A 26,850-nucleotide genomic window follows, 5' to 3' on the forward strand; every position below is an offset into this window, starting at 1 on the left:
CGTTCATCCTCAGGACAATTAGCAACCTGTACGGAACAGGAGGATAAAGGTGCTGATTCTCCAAGGAGGGAGATTGCTAGTAAAGCGGCTGGAATGGCGAACCGGAGCACAAGGAGATGAGAAATGAGGTGCGTTTTAGCAACCTTTCCCGATCACACGGTGTACCATCTTCGGGGTTTCTCATGCATGTTTTCAATGTAGGAAGATGCCCTTGAACCTGGAGATTTGGGACCCATGGGATGGGTACCACGCCGTATTACTTTAAAGGGTCTGCGTTTGCTCACCCAACCTCACCAAACCTCTCAGCCCCAAGAGTGTCCACCCTTATGTCTCAATCAGCTGTGGGTCTAGATATGGTCAATCCAGGTGGCATCACAGCCCCTGAACGAATTTTGTAAGAATTTCTCTCTCTTTCACTGTCTTTGTTTCACGGGTTTTGAAAAGTAATTGATTTTTATAATGGGGTTTGGCTGCTTTTCACTGCTGTGTTTATGCCGCTTTACACCCACTTGACTCACTTACAGAGAGATATCAATACATAGGTTTGAAGATACTTACTAGTCAGATATATTCTTGGGCGGTGAATAGGGGGTGTTGAGTCCAGTTCACTGAGCAAGGAGTAGGTCTTGTCTATTACATATTGGGTTTATGGAACGGTATGTGAGCTAATTTGAAACCCTTGTTTTATGCACCACCCCACCTCACCTTTCCCGTTAAGCAGCCATAGTGTGTTTTCTAAACGTGTGACTCTGTTCTGTTTTGTAATTCAGTTCAAGGGTAGCGGTTTTGACATTCCCTCTATAAGTGATATCTCATGATAAGTGTCTTTTTCTGTGTGACTTTTTTCACTTAGAATGGTCGTACCTAAATCCACTCATCATGCTGCTACTAGCCTTATGACGTTGATTTCATGGCTGAGAGATATTCCATTGTACATAAGGACCGCAACTTCTTTATCCATTCTTCTCTTTCCTGGGATATTTAAGGTGTAACGAAGTGGAGGTTCTTGTCAACAGAGCAGCCCAAAACTTTGGGGTGCCTGTGTCTTGCTGATTTTTAGTTTTCCCAATTTATACGCCCATGAGAGGAAGTGCCCTATGGTCTCAAAGCTGAGTTTTTTAGATGTTTCAGGACACACCGTACACTTCTCCAGAGTGGCTGTTGGCAATTTACATCCCGCCCATCAGCGTAGCAAGGCTCCCATTTCTCCAAGGCCTGTCCAGCATTTCTGGTTTTGACACTTTATTCATCATGGCCCTTTTGACCGATGGGTAGCGAGACTTTTTTGTAGCGCTGATTTGCCTTTCCAGGTTGCTTGGTTGACCAAAAAGGGCGTATGCGTTTTTTCCTGAATATATTCAGGAAAAAACGCATACGCCCTTTTTGGCCAAGGGCATCATTGTCGAGGTTTTGCCGCTTTTCCTGTGCTTTAAAGGCGATTCGAATCTACCTCCTGAAATCTGTTTCCTGCAATTCTGCCTTGCTTTCAAATCCTCTTCGTTGCCTTCCCTCAATATATTTGTGGATGAGAGTTATCATTTCTAAGTCTGCAGGTTTGTGAATTGCAGTGCCCCTGAGCTCCATTCTTCAACTCGCTTTCTTGGGAGCTGGCCGCAAAAGCGCAGGATTGCTTCAGGCCGTATTCTGGTTCCTGGCGGCAGGCTGAGCCTGTGGTTAATTCTTCTTCCTGATGGGAAAATAGAATGACCTGTGCCTGCCCCAACACCTAGAGCTAGTCTCTCATTGGTTCCCCCTCTTCCCGTTCATCCTCAGGACAATTAGCAACCTGTACGGAACAGGAGGATAAAGGTGCTGATTCTCCAAGGAGGGAGATTGCTAGTAAAGCGGCTGGAATGGTGAACCGGAGCACAAGGAGATGAGAAATGAGGTGCGTTTTAGAAACCTTTCCCGATCACACGGTGTACCATCTTCGGGGTTTCTCATGCATGTTTTCAATATAGGACGATGCCCTTGAACCTGGAGATTTGGGACCCATGGGATGGGTACCACGCCGTATTACTTTAAAGGGTCTGCGTTTTCTCACCCAACCTCACCAAACCTCTCAGCCCCAAGAGTGTCCACCCTTATGTCTCAATCAGCTGTGGGTCTAGATATGGTCAATCCAGGTGGCATCACAGCTCCTGAACGAATTTTGTAAGAATTTCTCTCTCTTTCACTGTCTTTGTTTCACGGGTTTTGAAACGTAATTGATTTTTATAATGGGGTTTAGCTGCTTTTCACTGCTCTGTTTATGCCGCTTTACACCCATTTGACTCACTTACAGAGAGATATCAATACATAGGTTTTAAGATTCTTACTAGTCAGATATATTCTTGGGCGGTGAATAGGGGGTGTTGAGTCCAGTTCACTGAGCAAGGAGTAGGTCTTGTCTATTACATATTGGGTTTCTGGAACGGTATCTGAGCTAATTTGAAACCCGTGTTTTATGCATCACCCCACGTCACCTTTCCCGTTAAGCAGTCATAGTGTGTTTTCTAAACGTGTGACTCTGTTCTGTTTTGTAATTCAGTTCAAGGGTAGCGGTTTTGACATTCCCTCTATAAGTGATATCTCATGATAAGTGTCTTTTTCTGTGTGACTTATTTCACTTAGAATCGTCGTACCTAAATCCACTCATCATGCTGCTACTAGCCTTATGACGTTGATTTCATGGCTGAGTGATATTCCATTGTACATAAGGACCACAACTTCTTTATCCATTCTTCTCTTTCCTGGGATATTTAAGGTGTAACGAAGTGGAGGTTCTTGTCAACAGAGCAGCCCAAAACTTTGGGGTGCCTGTGTCTTGCTGATTTTTAGTTTTCCCAATTTATACGCCCATGAGAGGAAGTGCCCTATGGTCTCTAAGCTGAGTGTTTTAGATGTTTCAGGACACACCGTACACTTCTCCAGTGTGGCTGTTGGCAATTTACATCCCGCCCATCAGCGTAGCAAGGCTCCCATTTCTCCAAGGCCTGTCCAGCATTTCTGGGTTTGACACTTTATTCAGCATGGCCCTTTTGACCGATGGGAAGCGAGACTTCTTTGTAGCGCTGATTTGCCTTTCCAGGTTGCTTGGTTGGCCAAAAAGGGCGTATGCGTTTTTTCCTGAATATATTCAGGAAAAAACGCATACGCCCTTTTTGGCCAAGGGCATCATTGTCGAGGTTTTGCCGCTTTTCCTGTGCTTTAAAGGCGATTCGAATCTACCTCCTGAAATCTGTTTCTTGCAATTCTGCCTTGCTTTCAAATCCTCTTCGTTGCCTTCCCTCAATATATTTGTGGACGAGAGTTATCATTTCTAAGTCTGCAGGTTTGTGAATTGCAGTGCCCCTGAGCTCCATTCTTCAACTCGCTTTCTTGGGAGCTGGCCGCAAAAGCGCAGGATTGCTTCAGGCCGTATTCTGGTTCCTGGCGGCAGGCTGAGCCTGTGGTTAATTCTTCTTCCTGATGGGAAAATAGAGTGACCTGTGCCTGTCCCAACACCTAGAGCTAGTCTCTCATTGGTTCCCCCTCTTCCCGTTCATCCTCAGGACAATTTGCAACCTGTACGGAACAGGAGGATAAAGGTGCTGATTCTCCAAGAAGGGAGATTGCTAGTAAAGCGGCTGGAATGGCGAACCGGAGCACAAGGAGATGAGAAATGAGGTGCGTTTTAGAAACCTTTCCCGATCACACGGTGTACCATCTTCGGGGTTTCTCATGCATGTTTTCAATGTAGGACGATGCCCTTGAACCTGGAGATTTGGGACCCATGGGATGGGTACCACGCCGTATTACTTTAAAGGGTCTGCGTTAGCTCAGCCAACCTCACCAAACCTCTCAGCCCCACGAGTGTCCACCCTTATGTCTCAATCAGCTGTGGGTCTAGATATGGTCAATCCAGGTGGCATCACAGCCCCTGAACGAATTTTGTAAGAATTTCTCTCTCTTTCACTGTCTTTGTTTCACGGGTTTTTTAAAGTAATTGATTTTTATAATGGGGGTTAGCTGCTTTTCACTGCTGTGTTTATGCCGCTTTACACCCACTTGACTCACTTACAGAGAGATATCAATACATAGGTTTTAAGATTCTTACTAGTCAGATATATTCTTGGGCGGTGAATAGGGGGTGTTGAGTCCAGTTCACTGAGCAAGGAGTAGGTCTTGTCTATTACATATTGGGTTTCTGGAACGGTATCTGAGCTAATTTGAAACCCTTGTTTTATGCATCACCCCACCTCACCTTTCCCGTTAAGCAGCCATAGTGTGTTTTCTAAACGTGTGACTCTGTTCTGTTTTGTAATTCAGTTCAAGGGTAGCGGTTTTGACATTCCCTCTATAAGTGATATCTCATGATAAGTGTCTTTTTCTGTGTGACTTATTTCACTTAGAATCGTCGTACCTAAATCCACTCATCATGCTGCTACTAGCCTTATGACGTTGATTTCATGGCTGAGTGATATTCCATTGTACATAAGGACCACAACTTCTTTATCCATTCTTCTCTTTCCTGGGATATTTAAGGTGTAATGAAGTGGAGGTTCTTCTCAACAGAGCAGCCCAAAACTTTGAGGTGCCTGTGTCATGCTGATTTTTAGTTTTCCCAATTTATACTCCCATGAGTGGAATTGCGCTATGCTCTCTAAGCTGAGTTTTTTAGATGTTTCAGGACACACCGTACACTTCTCCAGAGTGGCTGTTAGCAATTTACATCCCGCCCATCAGCGTAGCAAGGCTCCCATTTCTCCATGGCCTGTCCTGCATTTCTGGTTTTGACACTTTATTCAGCATGGCCCTTTTGACCGATGGGAAGCGAGACTTCTTTGTAGCGCTGATTTGCCTTTTCAGATTGCTTGGTTGGCCAAAAAGGGCGTATGCGTTTTTTCCTGAATATATTCAGGAAAAAACGCATACGCCCTTTTTGATCAAGGGCATCATTGTCGAGGTTTTGCCGCTTTTCCTGTGCTTTAAAGGCGATTCGAATCTACCTCCTGAAATCTGTTTCCTGCAATTCTGCCTTGCTTTTAAATCCTCTTCGTTGCCTTCCCTCAATATATTTGTGGACGAGAGTTATCATTTCTACGTTTGCAGGTTTGTGAATTGTAGTGCCCCTGAGCTCCATTCTTCAACTCGCTTTCTTGGGAGCTGGCCGCAAAAGCGCAGGATTGCTTCAGGCCGTATTCTGGTTCCTGGTGGCAGGCTGAGCCTGTGGTTAATTCTTCTTCCTGATGGGAAAATAGAGTGACCTGTGCCTGTCCCAACACCTAGAGCTAGTCTCTCATTGGTTCCCCCTCTTCCCGTTCATCCTCAGGACAATTAGCAACCTGTACGGAACAGGAGGATAAAGGTGCTGATTCTCCAAGGAGGGAGATTGCTAGTAAAGCGGCTGGAATGGCGAACCGGAGCACAAGGAGATGAGAAATGAGGTGCGTTTTAGAAACCTTTCCCGATCACACGGTGTACCATCTTCGGGGTTTCTCATGCATGTTTTCAATGTAGGAAGATGCCCTTAAACCTGGAGATTTGGGACCCATGGGATGGGTACCACGCCGTATTACTTTAAAGGGTCTGCGTTTGCTCACCCAACCTCACTAAACCTCTCAGCCCCAAGAGTGTCCACCCTTATGTCTCAATCAGCTGTGGGTCTAGATATGGTCAATCCAGGTGGCATCACAGCCCCTGAACGAATTTTGTAAGAATTTCTCTCTCTTTCACTGTCTTTGTTTCACGGGTTTTGAAAAGTAATTGATTTTTATAATGGGGTTTGGCTGCTTTTCACTGCTGTGTTTATGCCGCTTTACACCCACTTGACTCACTTACAGAGAGATATCAATACATAGGTTTGAAGATACTTACTAGTCAGATATATTCTTGGGCGGTGAATAGGGGGTGTTGAGTCCAGTTCACTGAGCAAGGAGTAGGTCTTGTCTATTACATATTGGGTTTCTGGAACGGTATCTGAGCTAATTTGAAACCCTTGTTTTATGCATCACCCCACCTCACCTTTCCCGTTAAGCAGCCATAGTGTGTTTTCTAAACGTGTGACTCTGTTCTGTTTTGTAATTCAGTTCAAGGGTAGCGGTTTTGACATTCCCTCTATAAGTGATATCTCATGATAAGTGTCTTTTTCTGTGTGACTTATTTCACTTAGAATGGTCGTACCTAAATCCACTCATCATGCTGCTACTAGCCTTATGACGTTGATTTCATGGCTGAGTGATATTCCATTGTACATAAGGACCACAACTTCTTTATCCATTATTCTCTTTCCTGGGATATTTAAGGTGTAACGAAGTGGAGGTTCTTGTCAACAGAGCAGCCCAAAACTTTGGGGTGCCTGTGTCTTGCTGATTTTTAGTTTTCCCAATTTATACGCCCATGAGAGGAAGTGCCCTATGGTCTCTAAGCTGAGTTTTTTAGATGTTTCAGGACACACCGTACACTTCTCCAGTGTGGCTGTTGGCAATTTACATCCCGCCCATCAGCGTAGCAAGGCTCCCATTTCTCCAAGGCCTGTCCAGCATTTCTGGTTTTGACACTTTATTCATCATGGCCCTTTTGACCGATGGGAAGCGAGACTTCTTTGTAGCGCTGATTTGCCTTTCCAGGTTGCTTGGTTGGCCAAAAAGGGCGTATGCGTTTTTTCCTGAATATATTCAGGAAAAAACGCATACGCCCTTTTTGGCCAAGGGCATCATTGTCGAGGTTTTGCCGCTTTTCCTGTGCTTTAAAGGCGATTCGAATCTACCTCCTGAAATCTGTTTCCTGCAATTCTGCCTTGCTTTCAAATCCTCTTCGTTGCCTTCCCTCAATATATTTGTGGACGAGAGTTATCATTTCTAAGTCTGCAGGTTTGTGAATTGCAGTGCCCCTGAGCTCCATTCTTCAACTCGCTTTCTTGGGAGCTGGCCGCAAAAGCGCAGGATTGCTTCAGGCCGTATTCTGGTTCCTGGCGGCAGGCTGAGCCTGTGGTTAATTCTTCTTCCTGATGGGAAAATAAAATGACCTGTGCCTGCCCCAACACCTAGAGCTAGTCTCTCATTGGTTCCCCCTCTTCCCGTTCATCCTCAGGACAATTAGCAACCTGTACGGAACAGGAGGATAAAGGTGCTGATTCTCCAAGGAGGGAGATTGCTAGTAAAGCGGCTGGAATGGCGAACCGGAGCACAAGGAGATGAGAAATGAGGTGCGTTTTAGCAACCTTTCCCGATCACACGGTGTACCATCTTCGGGGTTTCTCATGCATGTTTTCAATGTAGGAAGATGCCCTTGAACCTGGAGATTTTGGACCCATGGGATGGGTACCACGCCGTATTACTTTAAAGGGTCTGCGTTTGCACACCCAACCTCACCAAACCTCTCAGCCCCAAGAGTGTCCACCCATATGTCTCAATCAGCTGTGGGTCTAGATATGGTCAATCCAGGTGGCATCACAGCCCCTGAACGAATTTTGTAAGAATTTCTCTCTCTTTCACTGTCTTTGTTTCACGGGTTTTGAAAAGTAATTGATTTTTATAATGGGGTTTGGCTGCTTTTCGCTGCTGTGTTTATGCCGCTTTACACCCACTTGACTCACTTACAGAGAGATATCAATACATAGGTTTGAAGATACTTACTAGTCAGATATATTCTTGGGCGGTGAATAGGGGGTGTTGAGTCCAGTTCACTGAGCAAGGAGTAGGTCTTGTCTATTACATATTGGGTTTATGGAACGGTATGTGAGCTAATTTGAAACCCTTGTTTTATGCATCACCCCACCTCACCTTTCCCGTTAAGCAGCCATAGTGTGTTTTCTAAACGTGTGACTCTGTTCTGTTTTGTAATTCAGTTCAAGGGTAGCGGTTTTGACATTCCCTCTATAAGTGATATCTCATGATAAGTGTCTTTTTCTGTGTGACTTATTTCACTTAGAATGGTCGTACCTAAATCCACTCATCATGCTGCTACTAGCCTTATGACGTTGATTTCATGGCTGAGAGATATTCCATTGTACATAAGGACCGCAACTTCTTTATCCATTCTTCTCTTTCCTGGGATATTTAAGGTGTAACGAAGTGGAGGTTCTTGTCAACAGAGCAGCCCAAAACTTTGGGGTGCCTGTGTCTTGCTGATTTTTAGTTTTCCCAATTTATACGCCCATGAGAGGAAGTGCCCTATGGTCTCTAAGCTGAGTTTTTTAGATGTTTCAGGACACACCGTACACTTCTCCAGTGTGGCTGTTGGCAATTTACATCCCGCCCATCAGCGTAGCAAGGCTCCCATTTCTCCAAGGCCTGTCCAGCATTTCTGGTTTTGACACTTTATTCATCATGGCCCTTTTGACCGATGGGAAGCGAGACTTCTTTGTAGCGCTGATTTGCCTTTCCAGGTTGCTTGGTTGGCCAAAAAGGGCGTATGCGTTTTTTCCTGAATATATTCAGGAAAAAACGCATACGCCCTTTTTGGCCAAGGGCATCATTGTCGAGGTTTTGCCGCTTTTCCTGTGCTTTAAAGGCGATTCGAATCTACCTCCTGAAATCTGTTTCCTGCAATTCTGCCTTGCTTTCAAATCCTCTTCGTTGCCTTCCCTCAATATATTTGTGGACGAGAGTTATCATTTCTAAGACTGCAGGTTTGTGAATTGCAGTGCCCCTGAGCTCCATTCTTCAACTCGCTTTCTTGGGAGCTGGCCGCAAAAGCGCAGGATTGCTTCAGGCCGTATTCTGGTTCCTGGCGGCAGGCTGAGCCTGTGGTTAATTCTTCTTCCTGATGGGAAAATAGAATGACCTGTGCCTGCCCCAACACCTAGAGCTAGTCTCTCATTGGTTCCCCCTCTTCCCGTTCATCCTCAGGACAATTTGCAACCTGTACGGAACAGGAGGATAAAGGTGCTGATTCTCCAAGGAGGGAGATTGCTAGTAAAGCGGCTGGAATGGCGAACCGGAGCACAAGGAGATGAGAAATGAGGTGCGTTTTAGAAACCTTTCCCGATCACACGGTGTACCATCTTCGGGGTTCCTCATGCATGTTTTCAATGTAGGACGATGCCCTTGAACCTGGAGATTTGGGACCCATGGGATGGGTACCACGCCGTATTACTTTAAAGGGTCTGCGTTTGCTCACCCAACCTCACCAAACCTCTCAGCCCCAAGAGTGTCCACCCTTATGTCTCAATCAGCTGTGGGTCTAGATATGGTCAATCCAGGTGGCATCACAGCCCCTGAACGAATTTTGTAAGAATTTCTCTCTCTTTCACTGTCTTTGTTTCACGGGTTTTGAAAAGTAATTGATTTTTATAATGGGGTTTGGCTGCTTTTCACTGCTGTGTTTATGCCGCTTTACACCCACTTGACTCACTTACAGAGAGATATCAATACATAGGTTTGAAGATACTTACTAGTCAGATATATTCTTGGGCGGTGAATAGGGGGTGTTGAGTCCAGTTCACTGAGCAAGGAGTAGGTCTTGTCTATTACATATTGGGTTTATGGAACGGTATGTGAGCTAATTTGAAACCCTTGTTTTATGCACCACCCCACCTCACCTTTCCCGTTAAGCAGCCATAGTGTGTTTTCTAAACGTGTGACTCTGTTCTGTTTTGTAATTCAGTTCAAGGGTAGCGGTTTTGACATTCCCTCTATAAGTGATATCTCATGATAAGTGTCTTTTTCTGTGTGACTTTTTTCACTTAGAATGGTCGTACCTAAATCCACTCATCATGCTGCTACTAGCCTTATGACGTTGATTTCATGGCTGAGAGATATTCCATTGTACATAAGGACCGCAACTTCTTTATCCATTCTTCTCTTTCCTGGGATATTTAAGGTGTAACGAAGTGGAGGTTCTTGTCAACAGAGCAGCCCAAAACTTTGGGGTGCCTGTGTCTTGCTGATTTTTAGTTTTCCCAATTTATACGCCCATGAGAGGAAGTGCCCTATGGTCTCAAAGCTGAGTTTTTTAGATGTTTCAGGACACACCGTACACTTCTCCAGAGTGGCTGTTGGCAATTTACATCCCGCCCATCAGCGTAGCAAGGCTCCCATTTCTCCAAGGCCTGTCCAGCATTTCTGGTTTTGACACTTTATTCATCATGGCCCTTTTGACCGATGGGTAGCGAGACTTTTTTGTAGCGCTGATTTGCCTTTCCAGGTTGCTTGGTTGACCAAAAAGGGCGTATGCGTTTTTTCCTGAATATATTCAGGAAAAAACGCATACGCCCTTTTTGGCCAAGCGCATCATTGTCGAGGTTTTGCCGCTTTTCCTGTGCTTTAAAGGCGATTCGAATCTACCTCCTGAAATCTGTTTCCTGCAATTCTGCCTTGCTTTCAAATCCTCTTCGTTGCCTTCCCTCAATATATTTGTGGACGAGAGTTATCATTTCTAAGTCTGCAGGTTTGTGAATTGCAGTGCCCCTGAGCTCCATGATTCAATTCGCTTTCTTGGGAGCTGGCCGCAAAAGCGCAGGATTGCTTCAGGCCGTATTCTGGTTCCTGGCGGCAGGCTGAGCCTGTGGTTAATTCTTCTTCCTGATGGGAAAATAGTGTCACCTGTGCCTGTCGCAACACCTAGAGCTAGTCTCTCATTGGTTCCCCCTCTTCCCGTGCATCCTCAGGACAAATTGCAACCTGTACGGAACAGGAAGATAAAGGTGCTGATTCTCCAAGGAGGGAGATTGCTAGTAAAGCGGCTGGAATGGCGAACCGGAGCACAAGGAGATGAGAAATGAGGTGCGTTTTAGCAACCTTTCCCGATCACACGGTGTACCATCTTCGGGGTTTCTCATGCATGTTTTCAGTGTAGGACGATGCCCTTGAACCTGGAGATTTGGGACCCATGGGATGGGTACCACGCCGTATTTCTTTAAAGGGTCTGCGTTTGCTCACCCAACCTCACCAAACCTCTCAGCCCCAAGAGTGTCCACCCTTATGTCTCAATCAGCTGTGGGTCTAGATATGGTCAATCCAGGTGGCATCACAGCCCCTGAACGAATTTTGTAAGAATTTCTCTCTCTTTCACTGTCTTTGTTTCACGGGTTTTGAAAAGTAATTGATTTTTATAATGGGGTTTAGCTGCTTTTGACTGCTGCGTTTATGCCGCTTTACACCCACTTGACTCACTTACAGAGAGATATCAATATATAGGTTTTAAGATTCTTACTTGTCAGATATATTCTTGGGCGGTGAATAGGGGGTGTTGAGTCCAGTTCACTGAGCAAGGAGTAGGTCTTGTCTCTTACATATTGGGTTTATGGAACGGTATCTGAGCTAATTTGAAACCCTTGTTTTATGCATCACCCCACCTCACCTTTCCCGTTAAGCAGACATAGTGTGTTTTCTAAACGTGTGACTCTGTTCTGTTTTGTAATTCAGTTCAAGGGTAGCGGTTTTTACATTCCCTCTATAAGTGATATCTGATGATAAGTGTCTTTTTCTGTGTGACTTATTTCACTTAGAATCGTCATACCTAAATCCACTCATCATGCTGCTACTAGCCTTATGACATTGATTTCATGGCTGAGTGATATTCCATTGTATATAAGGACCACATCTTCTTTATCCATTCTTTTCTTTCCTGGGACATTTAAGGTGTATCGAAGTGCAGGTTCTTGTCAACAGAGTAGCCCAAAACTTTGGGGTGCCTGTGTCTTGCTGATTTTTAGTTTTCCCAATTTATACGCCCATGAGTGGAAGTGCCCTATGCTCTCTAAGCTGAGTTTTTTAGATGTTTCAGGACACACCGTACACTTCTCCAGAGTGGCTGTTGGCAATTTACATCCCGCCCATCAGCGTAGCAAGGCTCGCATTTCTCCATGGCCTGTCCTGCATTTCTGGTTTTGACACTTTATTCAGCATGGCCCTTTTGACCGATGGGAAGCGAGACTTCTTTGTAGTGCTGATTTGCCTTTCCAGGTTGCTTGGTTGGCCAAAAAGGGCGTATGCGTTTTTCCTGAATATATTCAGGAAAAAACGCATACGCCCTTTTTGGCCAAGGGCATCATTGTCGAGGTTTTGCCGCTTTTCCTGTGCTTTAAAGGCGATTCGAATCTACCTCCTGAAATCTGTTTCCTGCAATTCTGCCTTGCTTTCAAATCCTCTTCGTTGCCTTCCCTCAATATATTTGTGGACGAGAGTTATCATTTCTAAGTCTGCAGGTTTGTGAATTGCAGTGCCCCTGAGCTCCATGATTCAATTCGCTTTCTTGGGAGCTGGCCGCAAAAGCGCAGGATTGCTTCAGGCCGTATTCTGGTTCCTGGCGGCAGGCTGAGCCTGTGGTTAATTCTTCTTCCTGATGGGAAAATAGTGTCACCTGTGCCTGTCGCAACACCTAGAGCTAGTCTCTCATTGGTTCCCCCTCTTCCCGTGCATCCTCAGGACAAATTGCAACCTGTACGGAACAGGAAGATAAAGGTGCTGATTCTCCAAGGAGGGAGATTGCTAGTAAAGCGGCTGGAATGGCGAACCGGAGCACAAGGAGATGAGAAATGAGGTGCGTTTTAGCAACCTTTCCCGATCACACGGTGTACCATCTTCGGGGTTTCTCATGCATGTTTTCAGTGTAGGACGATGCCCTTGAACCTGGAGATTTGGGACCCATGGGATGGGTACCACGCCGTATTTCTTTAAAGGGTCTGCGTTTGCTCACCCAACCTCACCAAACCTCTCAGCCCCAAGAGTGTCCACCCTTATGTCTCAATCAGCTGTGGGTCTAGATATGGTCAATCCAGGTGGCATCACAGCCCCTGAACGAATTTTGTAAGAATTTCTCTCTCTTTCACTGTCTTTGTTTCACGGGTTTTGAAAAGTAATTGATTTTTATAATGGGGTTTAGCTGCTTTTGACTGCTGCGTTTATGCCGCTTTACACCCACTTGACTCACTTACAGAGAGATATCAATATATAGGTTTTAAGATTCTTACTTGTCAGATATATTCTTGGGCGGTGAATAGGGGGTGTTGAGTCCAGTTCACTGAGCAAGGAGTAGGTCTTGTCTCTTACATATTGGGTTTATGGAACGGTATCTGAGCTAATTTGAAACCCTTGTTTTATGCATCACCCCACCTCACCTTTCCCGTTAAGCAGCCATAGTGTGTTTTCTAAACGTGTGACTCTGTTCTGTTTTGTAATTCAGTTCAAGGGTAGCGGTTTTTACATTCCCTCTATAAGTGATATCTGATGATAAGTGTCTTTTTCTGTGTGACTTATTTCACTTAGAATCGTCATACCTAAATCCACTCATCATGCTGCTACTAGCCTTATGACATTGATTTCATGGCTGAGTGATATTCCATTGTATATAAGGACCACATCTTCTTTATCCATTCTTTTCTTTCCTGGGACATTTAAGGTGTATCGAAGTGGAGGTTCTTGTCAACAGAGTAGCCCAAAACTTTGGGGTGCCTGTGTCTTGCTGATTTTTAGTTTTCCCAATTTATACGCCCATGAGTGGAAGTGCCCTATGCTCTCTAAGCTGAGTTTTTTAGATGTTTCAGGACACACCGTACACTTCTCCAGAGTGGCTGTTGGCAATTTACATCCCGCCCATCAGCGTAGCAAGGCTCGCATTTCTCCATGGCCTGTCCTGCATTTCTGGTTTTGACACTTTATTCAGCATGGCCCTTTTGACCGATGGGAAGCGAGACTTCTTTGTAGCGCTGATTTGCCTTTCCAGGTTGCTTGGTTGGCCAAAAAGGGCGTATGCGTTTTTTTCCTGAATATATTCAGGAAAAAACGCATACGCCGTTTTTGGCCAAGGGCATCATTGTCGAGGTTTTGCCGCTTTTCCTGTGCTTTAAAGGCGATTCGAATCTACCTCCTGAAATCTGTTTCCTGCAATTCTGCCTTGCTTTCAAATCCTCTTCGTTGCCTTCCCTCAATATATTTGTGGACGAGAGTTATCATTTCTAAGTCTGCAGGTTTGTGAATTGCAGTGCCCCTGAGCTCCATGATTCAACTCGCTTTCTTGGGAGCTGGCCGCAAAAGCGCAGGATTGCTTCAGGCCGTATTCTGGTTCCTGGCGGCAGGCTGAGCCTGTGGTTAATTCTTCTTCCTGATGGGAAAATAGAGTGACCTGTGCCTGTCCCAACACCTAGAGCTAGTCTCTCATTGGTTCCCCCTCTTCCCGTGCATCCTCAGGACAAATTGCAACCTGTAAAGAACAGGAGGATAAAGGTGCTGATTCTCCAAGGAGGGAGATTGCTAGTAAAGCGGCTGGAATGGCGAACCGGAGCACAAGGAGATGAGAAATGAGGTGCGTTTTAGAAACCTTTCCCGATCACACGGTGTACCATCTTCGGGGTTTCTCATGCATGTTTTCAGTGTAGGACGATGCCCTTGAACCTGGAGATTTGGGACCCATGGGATGGGTACCACGCTATATTACTTTAAAGGGTCTGCGTTTGCTCACCCAACCTCACCAAACCTCTCAGCCCCAAGAGTGTCCACCCTTATGTCTCAATCAGCTGTGGGTCTAGATATGGTCAATCCAGGTGGCATCACAGCCCCTGAAAGAATTTTGTAAGAATTTCTCTCTCTTTCACTGTCTTTGTTTCACGGGTTTTGAAAAGTAATTGATTTTTATAATGGGGTTTAGCTGCTTTTGACTGCTGCGTTTATGCCGCTTTACACCCACTTGACTCACTTACAGAGAGATATCAATACATAGGTTTTAAGATTCTTACTAGTCAGATATATTCTTGGGCGGTGAATAGGGGGTGTTGAGTCCAGTTCACTGAGCAAGGAGTAGGTCTTGTCTCTTACATATTGGGTTTATGGAACGGTATCTGAGCTAATTTGAAACCCTTGTTTTATGCATCACCCCACCTCACCTTTCCCGTTAAGCAGCCATAGTCTGTTTTCTAAACGTGTGACTCTGTTCTGTTTTGTAATTCAGTTCAAGGGTAGCGGTTTTTACATTCCCTCTATAAGTGATATCTCATGATAAGGGTCTTTTTCTGTGTGACTTATTTCACTTAGAATCGTCATACCTAAATCCACTCATCATGCTGCTACTAGCCTTATGACATTGATTTCATGGCTGAGTGATATTCCATTGTATATAAGGACCACATCTTCTTTATCCATTCTTCTCTTTCCTGGGATATTTAAGGTGTATCGAAGTGGAGGTTCTTGTCAACAGAGTAGCCCAAAACTTTGGGGTGCCTGTGTCTTGCTGATTTTTAGTTTTTCCAATTTATACGCCCATGAGTGGAAGGGCCCTATGCTCTCTAAGCTGAGTTTTTTAGATGTTTCAGGACACAGCGTACACTTCTCCAGAGTGGCTGTTGGCAATTTACATCCCGCCCATCAGCGTAGCAAGGCTCCCATTTCTCCATGGCCTGTCCTGCATTTCTGGTTTTGACACTTTATTCAGCATGGCCCTTTTGACCGATGGGAAGCAAGACTTCTTTGTAGCGCTGATTTGCCTTTCCAGGTTGCTTGGTTGGCCAAAAAGGGCGTATGCGTTTTTTCCTGAATATATTCAGGAAAAAACGCATACGCCCTTTTTGGCCAAGGGCATCATTGTCGAGGTTTTGCCGCTTTTCCTGTGCTTTAAAGGCGATTCGAATCTACCTCCTGAAATCTGTTTCCTGCAATTCTGCCTTGCTTTCAAATCCTCTTCGTTGCCTTCCCTCAATATATTTGTGGACGAGAGTTATCATTTCTAAGTCTGCAGGTTTGTGAATTGCAGTGCCCGTGAGCTCCATGATTCAATTCGCTTTCTTGGGAGCTGGCCGCAAAAGCGCAGGATTGCTTCAGGCCGTATTCTGGTTCCTGGCGGCAGGCTGAGCCTGTGGTTAATTCTTCTTCCTGATGGGAAAATAGTGTCACCTGTGCCTGTCGCAACACCTAGAGCTAGTCTCTCATTGGTTCCCCCTCTTCCCATGCATCCTCAGGACAAATTGCAACCTGTACGGAACAGGAAGATAAAGGTGCTGATTCTCCAAGGAGGGAGATTGCTAGTAAAGCGGCTGGAATGGCGAACCGGAGCACAAGGAGATGAGAAATGAGGTGCGTTTTAGAAACCTTTCCCGATCACACGGTGTACCATCTTCGGGGTTTCTCATGCCTGTTTTCAGTGTAGGACGATGCCCTTGAACCTGGAGATTTGGGACCCATGGGATGGGTACCACGCTATATTACTTTAAAGGGTCTGCGTTTGCTCACCCAACCTCACCAAACCTCTCAGCCCCAAGAGTGTCCACCCTTATGTCTCAATCAGCTGTGGGTCTAGATATGGTCAATCCAGGTCGCATCACAGCCCCTGAAAGAATTTTGTAAGAATTTCTCTCTCTTTCACTGTCTTTGTTTCACGGGTTTTGAAAAGTAATTGATTTTTATAATGGGGTTTAGCTGCTTTTGACTGCTGCGTTTATGCCGCTTTACACCCACTTGACTCACTTACAGAGAGATATCAATATATAGGTTTTAAGATTCTTACTAGTCAGATATATTCTTGGGCGGTGAATAGGGGGTGTTGAGTCCAGTTCACTGAGCAAGGAGTAGGTCTTGTCTCTTACATATTGGGTTTATGGAACGGTATCTGAGCTAATTTGAAACCCTTGTTTTATGCATCACCCCACCTCACCTTTCCCGTTAAGCAGCCATAGTCTGTTTTCTAAACGTGTGACTCTGTTCTGTTTTGTAATTCAGTTCAAGGGTAGCGGTTTTTACATTCCCTCTATAAGTGATATCTCATGATAAGGGTCTTTTTCTGTGTGACTTATTTCACTTAGAATCGTCATACCTAAATCCACTCATCATGCTGCTACTAGCTTTATGACATTGATTTCATGGCTGAGTGATATTCCATTGGATATAAGGACCACATCTTCTTTATCCATTCTTCTCTTTCCTGGGATATTTAAGGTGTATCGAAGTGGAGGTTCTTGTCAACAGAGTAGCCCAAAACTTTGGGGTGCCTGTGTCTTGCTGATTTTTAGTTTTCCCAATTTATACGCCCATGAGTGGAAGGGCCCTATGCTCTCTAAGCTGAGTTTTTTAGATGTTTCAGGACACACCGTACACTTCTCCAGAGTGGCTGTTGGCAATTTACATCCCGCCCATCAGCGTAGCAAGGCTCCCATTTCTCCATGGCCTGTCCTGCATTTCTGGTTTTGACACTTTATTCAGCATGGCCCTTTTGACCGATGGGAAGCAAGACTTCTTTGTAGCGCTGATTTGCCTTTCCAGGTTGCTTGGTTGGCCAAAAAGGGCGTATGCGTTTTTTCCTGAATATATTCAGGAAAAAACGCATACGCCCTTTTTGGCCAAGGGCATCATTGTCGAGGTTTTGCCGCTTTTCCTGTGCTTTAAAGGCGATTCGAATCTACCTCCTGAAATCTGTTTCCTGCAATTCTGCCTTGCTTTCAAATCCTCTTCGTTGCCTTCCCTCAATATATTTGTGGACGAGAGTTATCATTTCTAAGTTTGCAGGTTTGTGAATTGTAGTGCCCCTGAGCTCCATTCTTCAACTCGCTTTCTTGGGAGCTGGCCGCAAAAGCGCAGGATTGCTTCAGGCCGTCTTCTGGTTCCTGGTGGCAGGCTGAGCCTGTGGTTAATTCTTCTTCCTGATGGGAAAATAGAGTGACCTGTGCCTGTCCCAACACCTAGAGCTAGTCTCTCATTGGTTCCCCCTCTTCCCGTTCATCCTCAGGACAATTAGCAACCTGTACGGAACAGGAGGATAAAGGTGCTGATTCTCCAAGGAGGGAGATTGCTAGTAAAGCGGCTGGAATGGCGAACCGGAGCACAAGGAGATGAGAAATGAGGTGCGTTTTAGAAACCTTTCCCGATCACACGGTGTACCATCTTCGGGGTTTCTCATGCATGTTTTCAATGTAGGAAGATGCCCTTGAACCTGGAGATTTGGGACCCATGGGATGGGTACCACGCCGTATTACTTTAAAGGGTCTGCGTTTGCTCACCCAACCTCACTAAACCTCTCAGCCCCAAGAGTGTTCACCCTTATGTCTCAATCAGCTGTGGGTCTAGATATGGTCAATCCAGGTGGCATCACAGCCCCTGAACGAATTTTGTAAGAATTTCTCTCTCTTTCACTGTCTTTGTTTCACGGGTTTTGAAAAGTAATTGATTTTTATAATGGGGTTTGGCTGCTTTTCACTGCTGTGTTTATGCCGCTTTACACCCACTTGACTCACTTACAGAGAGATATCAATACATAGGTTTGAAGATACTTACTAGTCAGATATATTCTTGGGCGGTGAATAGGGGGTGTTGAGTCCAGTTCACTGAGCAAGGAGTAGGTCTTGTCTATTACATATTGGGTTTATGGAACGGTATCTGAGCTAATTTGAAACCCTTGTTTTATGCATCACCCCACCTCACCTTTCCCGTTAAGCAGCCATAGTGTGTTTTCTAAACGTGTGACTCTGTTCTGTTTTGTAATTCAGTTCAAGGGTAGCGGTTTTGACATTCCCTCTATAAGTGATATCTCATGATAAGTGTCTTTTTCTGTGTGACTTATTTCACTTAGAATGGTCGTACCTAAATCCACTCATCATGCTGCTACTAGCCTTATGACGTTGATTTCATGGCTGAGTGATATTCCATTGTACATAAGGACCACAACTTCTTTATCCATTCTTCTCTTTCCTGGGATATTTAAGGTGTAACGAAGTGGAGGTTCTTGTCAACAGAGCAGCCCAAAAATTTGGGGTGCCTGTGTCTTGCTGATTTTTAGTTTTCCCAATTTATACGCCCATGAGAGGAAGTGCCCTATGGTCTCTAAGCTGAGTTTTTTAGATGTTTCAGGACACACCGTACACTTCTCCAGTGTGGCTGTTGGCAATTTACATCCCGCCCATCCGCGTAGCAAGGCTCCCATTTCTCCAAGGCCTGTCCAGCATTTCTGGTTTTGACACTTTATTCATCATGGCCCTTTTGACCGATGGGAAGCGAGACTTCTTTGTAGCGCTGATTTGCCTTTCCAGGTTGCTTGGTTGGCCAAAAAGGGCGTATGCGTTTTTTCCTGAATATATTCAGGAAAAAACGCATACGCCCTTTTTGGCCAAGGGCATCATTGTCGAGGTTTTGCCGCTTTTCCTGTGCTTTAAAGGCGATTCGAATCTACCTCCTGAAATCTGTTTCCTGCAATTCTGCCTTGCTTTCAAATCCTCTTCGTTGCCTTCCCTCAATATATTTTTGGACGAGAGTTATCATTTCTAAGACTGCAGGTTTGTGTATTGCAGTGCCCCTGAGCTCCATTCTTCAACTCGCTTTCTTGGGAGCTGGCCGCAAAAGCGCAGGATTGCTTCAGGCCGTATTCTGGTTCCTGGCGGCAGGCTGAGCCTGTGGTTAATTCTTCTTCCTGATGGGAAAATAGAATGACCTGTGCCTGCCCCAACACCTAGAGCTAGTCTCTCATTGGTTCCCCCTCTTCCCGTTCATCCTCAGGACAATTAGCAACCTGTACGGAACAGGAGGATAAAGGTGCTGATTCTCCAAGGAGGGAGATTGCTAGTAAAGCGGCTGGAATGGCGAACCGGAGCACAAGGAGATGAGAAATGAGGTGCGTTTTAGAAACCTTTCCCGATCACACGGTGTACCATCTTCGGGGTTTCTCATGCATGTTTTCAATGTAGGACGATGCCCTTGAACCTGGAGATTTGGGACCCATGGGATGGGTACCACGCCGAATTACTTTAAAGGGTCTGCGTTAGCTCAGCCAACCTCACCAAACCTCTCAGCCCCACGAGTGTCCACCCTTATGTCTCAATCAGCTGTGGGTCTAGATATGGTCAATCCAGGTGGCATCACAGCCCCTGAACGAATTTTGTAAGAATTTCTCTCTCTTTCACTGTCTTTGTTTCACGGGTTTTTTAAAGTAATTGATTTTTATAATGGGGTTTAGCTGCTTTTCACTGCTGTGTTTATGCCGCTTTACACCCACTTGACTCACTTACAGAGAGATATCAATACATAGGTTTTAAGATTCTTACTAGTCAGATATATTCTTGGGCGGTGAATAGGGGGTGTTGAGTCCAGTTCACTGAGCAAGGAGTAGGTCTTGTCTATTACATATTGGGTTTCTGGAACGGTATCTGAGCTAATTTGAAACCCTTGTTTTATGCATCACCCCACCTCACCTTTCCCGTTAAGCAGCCATAGTGTGTTTTCTAAACGTGTGACTCTGTTCTGTTTTGTAATTCAGTTCAAGGGTAGCGGTTTTGACATTCCCTCTATAAGTGATATCTCATGATAAGTGTCTTTTTCTGTGTGACTTATTTCACTTAGAATCGTCGTACCTAAATCCACTCATCATGCTGCTACTAGCCTTATGACGTTGATTTCATGGCTGAGTGATATTCCATTGTACATAAGGACCACAACTTCTTTATCCATTCTTCTCTTTCCTGGGATATTTAAGGTGTAACGAAGTGGAGGTTCTTGTCAACAGAGCAGCCCAAAACTTTGGGGTGCCTGTGTCTTGCTGATTTTTAGTTTTCCCAATTTATACGCCCATGAGAGGAAGTGCCCTATGGTCTCTAAGCTGAGTTTTTTAGATGTTTCAGGACACACCGTACACTTCTCCAGTGTGGCTGTTGGCAATTTACATCCCGCCCATCAGCGTAGCAAGGCTCCCATTTCTCCAAGGCCTGTCCAGCATTTCTGGTTTTGACACTTTATTCATCATGGCCCTTTTGACCGATGGGAAGCGAGACTTCTTTGTAGCGCTGATTTGCCTTTCCAGGTTGCTTGGTTGGCCAAAAAGGGCGTATGCGTTTTTTCCTGAATATATTCAGGAAAAAACGCATACGCCCTTTTTGGCCAAGGGCATCATTGTCGAGGTTTTGCCGCTTTTCCTGTGCTTTAAAGGCGATTCGAATCTACCTCCTGAAATCTGTTTCCTGCAATTCTGCCTTGCTTTCAAATCCTCTTCGTTGCCTTCCCTCAATATATTTGTGGACGAGAGTTATCATTTCTAAGTCTGCAGGTTTGTGAATTGCAGTGCCCCTGAGCTCCATTCTTCAACTCGCTTTCTTGGGAGCTGGCCGCAAAAGCGCAGGATTGCTTCAGGCCGTATTCTGGTTCCTGGCGGCAGGCTGAGCCTGTGGTTAATTCTTCTTCCTGATGGGAAAATAGAATGACCTGTGCCTGTCCCAACACCTAGAGCTAGTCTCTCATTGGTTCCCCCTCTTCCCGTTCATCCTCAGGACAATTAGCAACCTGTACGGAACAGGAGGATAAAGGTGCTGATTCTCCAAGGAGGGAGATTGCTAGTAAAGCGGCTGGAATGGCGAACCGGAGCACAAGGAGATGAGAAATGAGGTGCGTTTTAGCAACCTTTCCCGATCACACGGTGTACCATCTTCGGGGTTTCTCATGCATGTTTTCAATGTAGGAAGATGCCCTTGAACCTGGAGATTTGGGACCCATGGGATGGGTACCACGCCGTATTACTTTAAAGGGTCTGCGTTTGCTCACCCAACCTCACCAAACCTCTCAGCCCCAAGAGTGTCCACCCTTATGTCTCAATCAGCTGTGGGTCTAGATATGGTCAATCCAGGTGGCATCACAGCCCCTGAACGAATTTTGTAAGAATTTCTCTCTCTTTCACTGTCTTTGTTTCACGGGTTTTGAAAAGTAATTGATTTTTATAATGGGGTTTGGCTGCTTTTCACTGCTGTGTTTATGCCGCTTTACACCCACTTGACTCACTTACAGAGAGATATCAATACATAGGTTTGAAGATACTTACTAGTCAGATATATTCTTGGGCGGTGAATAGGGGGTGTTGAGTCCAGTTCACTGAGCAAGGAGTAGGTCTTGTCTATTACATATTGGGTTTATGGAACGGTATGTGAGCTAATTTGAAACCCTTGTTTTATGCACCACCCCACCTCACCTTTCCCGTTAAGCAGCCATAGTGTGTTTTCTAAACGTGTGACTCTGTTCTGTTTTGTAATTCAGTTCAAGGGTAGCGGTTTTGACATTCCCTCTATAAGTGATATCTCATGATAAGTGTCTTTTTCTGTGTGACTTTTTTCACTTAGAATGGTCGTACCTAAATCCACTCATCATGCTGCTACTAGCCTTATGACGTTGATTTCATGGCTGAGAGATATTCCATTGTACATAAGGACCGCAACTTCTTTATCCATTCTTCTCTTTCCTGGGATATTTAAGGTGTAACGAAGTGGAGGTTCTTGTCAACAGAGCAGCCCAAAACTTTGGGGTGCCTGTGTCTTGCTGATTTTTAGTTTTCCCAATTTATACGCCCATGAGAGGAAGTGCCCTATGGTCTCAAAGCTGAGTTTTTTAGATGTTTCAGGACACACCGTACACTTCTCCAGAGTGGCTGTTGGCAATTTACATCCCGCCCATCAGCGTAGCAAGGCTCCCATTTCTCCAAGGCCTGTCCAGCATTTCTGGTTTTGACACTTTATTCATCATGGCCCTTTTGACCGATGGGTAGCGAGACTTTTTTGTAGCGCTGATTTGCCTTTCCAGGTTGCTTGGTTGACCAAAAAGGGCGTATGCGTTTTTTCCTGAATATATTCAGGAAAAAACGCATACGCCCTTTTTGGCCAAGGGCATCATTGTCGAGGTTTTGCCGCTTTTCCTGTGCTTTAAAGGCGATTCGAATCTACCTCCTGAAATCTGTTTCCTGCAATTCTGCCTTGCTTTCAAATCCTCTTCGTTGCCTTCCCTCAATATATTTGTGGATGAGAGTTATCATTTCTAAGTCTGCAGGTTTGTGAATTGCAGTGCCCCTGAGCTCCATTCTTCAACTCGCTTTCTTGGGAGCTGGCCGCAAAAGCGCAGGATTGCTTCAGGCCGTATTCTGGTTCCTGGCGGCAGGCTGAGCCTGTGGTTAATTCTTCTTCCTGATGGGAAAATAGAATGACCTGTGCCTGCCCCAACACCTAGAGCTAGTCTCTCATTGGTTCCCCCTCTTCCCGTTCATCCTCAGGACAATTAGCAACCTGTACGGAACAGGAGGATAAAGGTGCTGATTCTCCAAGGAGGGAGATTGCTAGTAAAGCGGCTGGAATGGTGAACCGGAGCACAAGGAGATGAGAAATGAGGTGCGTTTTAGAAACCTTTCCCGATCACACGGTGTACCATCTTCGGGGTTTCTCATGCATGTTTTCAATATAGGACGATGCCCTTGAACCTGGAGATTTGGGACCCATGGGATGGGTACCACGCCGTATTACTTTAAAGGGTCTGCGTTTTCTCACCCAACCTCACCAAACCTCTCAGCCCCAAGAGTGTCCACCCTTATGTCTCAATCAGCTGTGGGTCTAGATATGGTCAATCCAGGTGGCATCACAGCTCCTGAACGAATTTTGTAAGAATTTCTCTCTCTTTCACTGTCTTTGTTTCACGGGTTTTGAAAAGTAATTGATTTTTATAATGGGGTTTGGCTGCTTTTCACTGCTCTGTTTATGCCGCTTTACACCCATTTGACTCACTTACAGAGAGATATCAATACATAGGTTTTAAGATTCTTACTAGTCAGATATATTCTTGGGCGGTGAATAGGGGGTGTTGAGTCCAGTTCACTGAGCAAGGAGTAGGTCTTGTCTATTACATATTGGGTTTCTGGAACGGTATCTGAGCTAATTTGAAACCCGTGTTTTATGCATCACCCCACGTCACCTTTCCCGTTAAGCAGTCATAGTGTGTTTTCTAAACGTGTGACTCTGTTCTGTTTTGTAATTCAGTTCAAGGGTAGCGGTTTTGACATTCCCTCTATAAGTGATATCTCATGATAAGTGTCTTTTTCTGTGTGACTTATTTCACTTAGAATCGTCGTACCTAAATCCACTCATCATGCTGCTACTAGCCTTATGACGTTGATTTCATGGCTGAGTGATATTCCATTGTACATAAGGACCACAACTTCTTTATCCATTCTTCTCTTTCCTGGGATATTTAAGGTGTAACGAAGTGGAGGTTCTTGTCAACAGAGCAGCCCAAAACTTTGGGGTGCCTGTGTCTTGCTGATTTTTAGTTTTCCCAATTTATACGCCCATGAGAGGAAGTGCCCTATGGTCTCTAAGCTGAGTGTTTTAGATGTTTCAGGACACACCGTACACTTCTCCAGTGTGGCTGTTGGCAATTTACATCCCGCCCATCAGCGTAGCAAGGCTCCCATTTCTCCAAGGCCTGTCCAGCATTTCTGGGTTTGACACTTTATTCAGCATGGCCCTTTTGACCGATGGGAAGCGAGACTTCTTTGTAGCGCTGATTTGCCTTTCCAGGTTGCTTGGTTGGCCAAAAAGGGCGTATGCGTTTTTTCCTGAATATATTCAGGAAAAAACGCATACGCCCTTTTTGGCCAAGGGCATCATTGTCGAGGTTTTGCCGCTTTTCCTGTGCTTTAAAGGCGATTCGAATCTACCTCCTGAAATCTGTTTCCTGCAATTCTGCCTTGCTTTCAAATCCTCTTCGTTGCCTTCCCTCAATATATTTGTGGACGAGAGTTATCATTTCTAAGTCTGCAGGTTTGTGAATTGCAGTGCCCCTGAGCTCCATTCTTCAACTCGCTTTCTTGGGAGCTGGCCGCAAAAGCGCAGGATTGCTTCAGGCCATATTCTGGTTCCTGGCGGCAGGCTGAGCCTGTGGTTAATTCTTCTTCCTGATGGGAAAATAGAGTGACCTGTGCCTGTCCCAACACCTAGAGCTAGTCTCTCATTGGTTCCCCCTCTTCCCGTTCATCCTCAGGACAATTTGCAACCTGTACGGAACAGGAGGATAAAGGTGCTGATTCTCCAAGAAGGGAGATTGCTAGTAAAGCGGCTGGAATGGCGAACCGGAGCACAAGGAGATGAGAAATGAGGTGCGTTTTAGAAACCTTTCCCGATCACACGGTGTACCATCTTCGGGGTTTCTCATGCATGTTTTCAATGTAGGACGATGCCCTTGAACCTGGAGATTTGGGACCCATGGGATGGGTACCACGCCGTATTACTTTAAAGGGTCTGCGTTAGCTCAGCCAACCTCACCAAACCTCTCAGCCCCACGAGTGTCCACCCTTATGTCTCAATCAGCTGTGGGTCTAGATATGGTCAATCCAGGTGGCATCACAGCCCCTGAACGAATTTTGTAAGAATTTCTCTCTCTTTCACTGTCTTTGTTTCACGGGTTTTTTAAAGTAATTGATTTTTATAATGGGGGTTAGCTGCTTTTCACTGCTGTGTTTATGCCGCTTTACACCCACTTGACTCACTTACAGAGAGATATCAATACATAGGTTTTAAGATTCTTACTAGTCAGATATATTCTTGGGCGGTGAATAGGGGGTGTTGAGTCCAGTTCACTGAGCAAGGAGTAGGTCTTGTCTATTACATATTGGGTTTCTGGAACGGTATCTGAGCTAATTTGAAACCCTTGTTTTATGCATCACCCCACCTCACCTTTCCCGTTAAGCAGCCATAGTGTGTTTTCTAAACGTGTGACTCTGTTCTGTTTTGTAATTCAGTTCAAGGGTAGCGGTTTTGACATTCCCTCTATGAGTGATATCTTATGATAAGTGTCTTTTTCTGTGTGACTTATTTCACTTAGAATCGTCGTACCTAAATCCACTCATCATGCTGCTACTAGCCTTATGACGTTGATTTCATGGCTGAGTGATATTCCATTGTACATAAGGACCACAACTTCTTTATCCATTCTTCTCTTTCCTGGGATATTTAAGGTGTAATGAAGTGGAGGTTCTTCTCAACAGAGCAGCCCAAAACTTTGAGGTGCCTGTGTCATGCTGATTTTTAGTTTTCCCAATTTATACTCCCATGAGTGGAATTGCGCTATGCTCTCTAAGCTGAGTTTTTTAGATGTTTCAGGACACACCGTACACTTCTCCAGAGTGGCTGTTAGCAATTTACATCCCGCCCATCAGCGTAGCAAGGCTCCCATTTCTCCATGGCCTGTCCTGCATTTCTGGTTTTGACACTTTATTCAGCATGGCCCTTTTGACCGATGGGAAGCGAGACTTCTTTGTAGCGCTGATTTGCCTTTTCAGATTGCTTGGTTGGCCAAAAAGGGCGTATGCGTTTTTTCCTGAATATATTCAGGAAAAAACGCATACGCCCTTTTTGATCAAGGGCATCATTGTCGAGGTTTTGCCGCTTTTCCTGTGCTTTAAAGGCGATTCGAATCTACCTCCTGAAATCTGTTTCCTGCAATTCTGCCTTGCTTTTAAATCCTCTTCGTTGCCTTCCCTCAATATATTTGTGGACGAGAGTTATCATTTCTACGTTTGCAGGTTTGTGAATTGTAGTGCCCCTGAGCTCCATTCTTCAACTCGCTTTCTTGGGAGCTGGCCGCAAAAGCGCAGGATTGCTTCAGGCCGTATTCTGGTTCCTGGTGGCAGGCTGAGCCTGTGGTTAATTCTTCTTCCTGATGGGAAAATAGAGTGACCTGTGCCTGTCCCAACACCTAGAGCTAGTCTCTCATTGGTTCCCCCTCTTCCCGTTCATCATCAGGACAATTAGCAACCTGTACGGAACAGGAGGATAAAGGTGCTGATTCTCCAAGGAGGGAGATTGCTAGTAAAGCGGCTGGAATGGCGAACCGGAGCACAAGGAGATGAGAAATGAGGTGCGTTTTAGAAACCTTTCCCGATCACACGGTGTACCATCTTCGGGGTTTCTCATGCATGTTTTCAATGTAGGAAGATGCCCTTAAACCTGGAGATTTGGGACCCATGGGATGGGTACCACGCCGTATTACTTTAAAGGGTCTGCGTTTGCTCACCCAACCTCACTAAACCTCTCAGCCCCAAGAGTGTCCACCCTTATGTCTCAATCAGCTGTGGGTCTAGATATGGTCAATCCAGGTGGCATCACAGCCCCTGAACGAATTTTGTAAGAATTTCTCTCTCTTTCACTGTCTTTGTTTCACGGGTTTTGAAAAGTAATTG

The sequence above is a fragment of the Balaenoptera borealis genome (assembly GCF_965194805.1).
Source record: "Balaenoptera borealis genome assembly, chromosome: 9".
Lineage (NCBI taxonomy): Eukaryota > Metazoa > Chordata > Mammalia > Artiodactyla > Balaenopteridae > Balaenoptera > Balaenoptera borealis.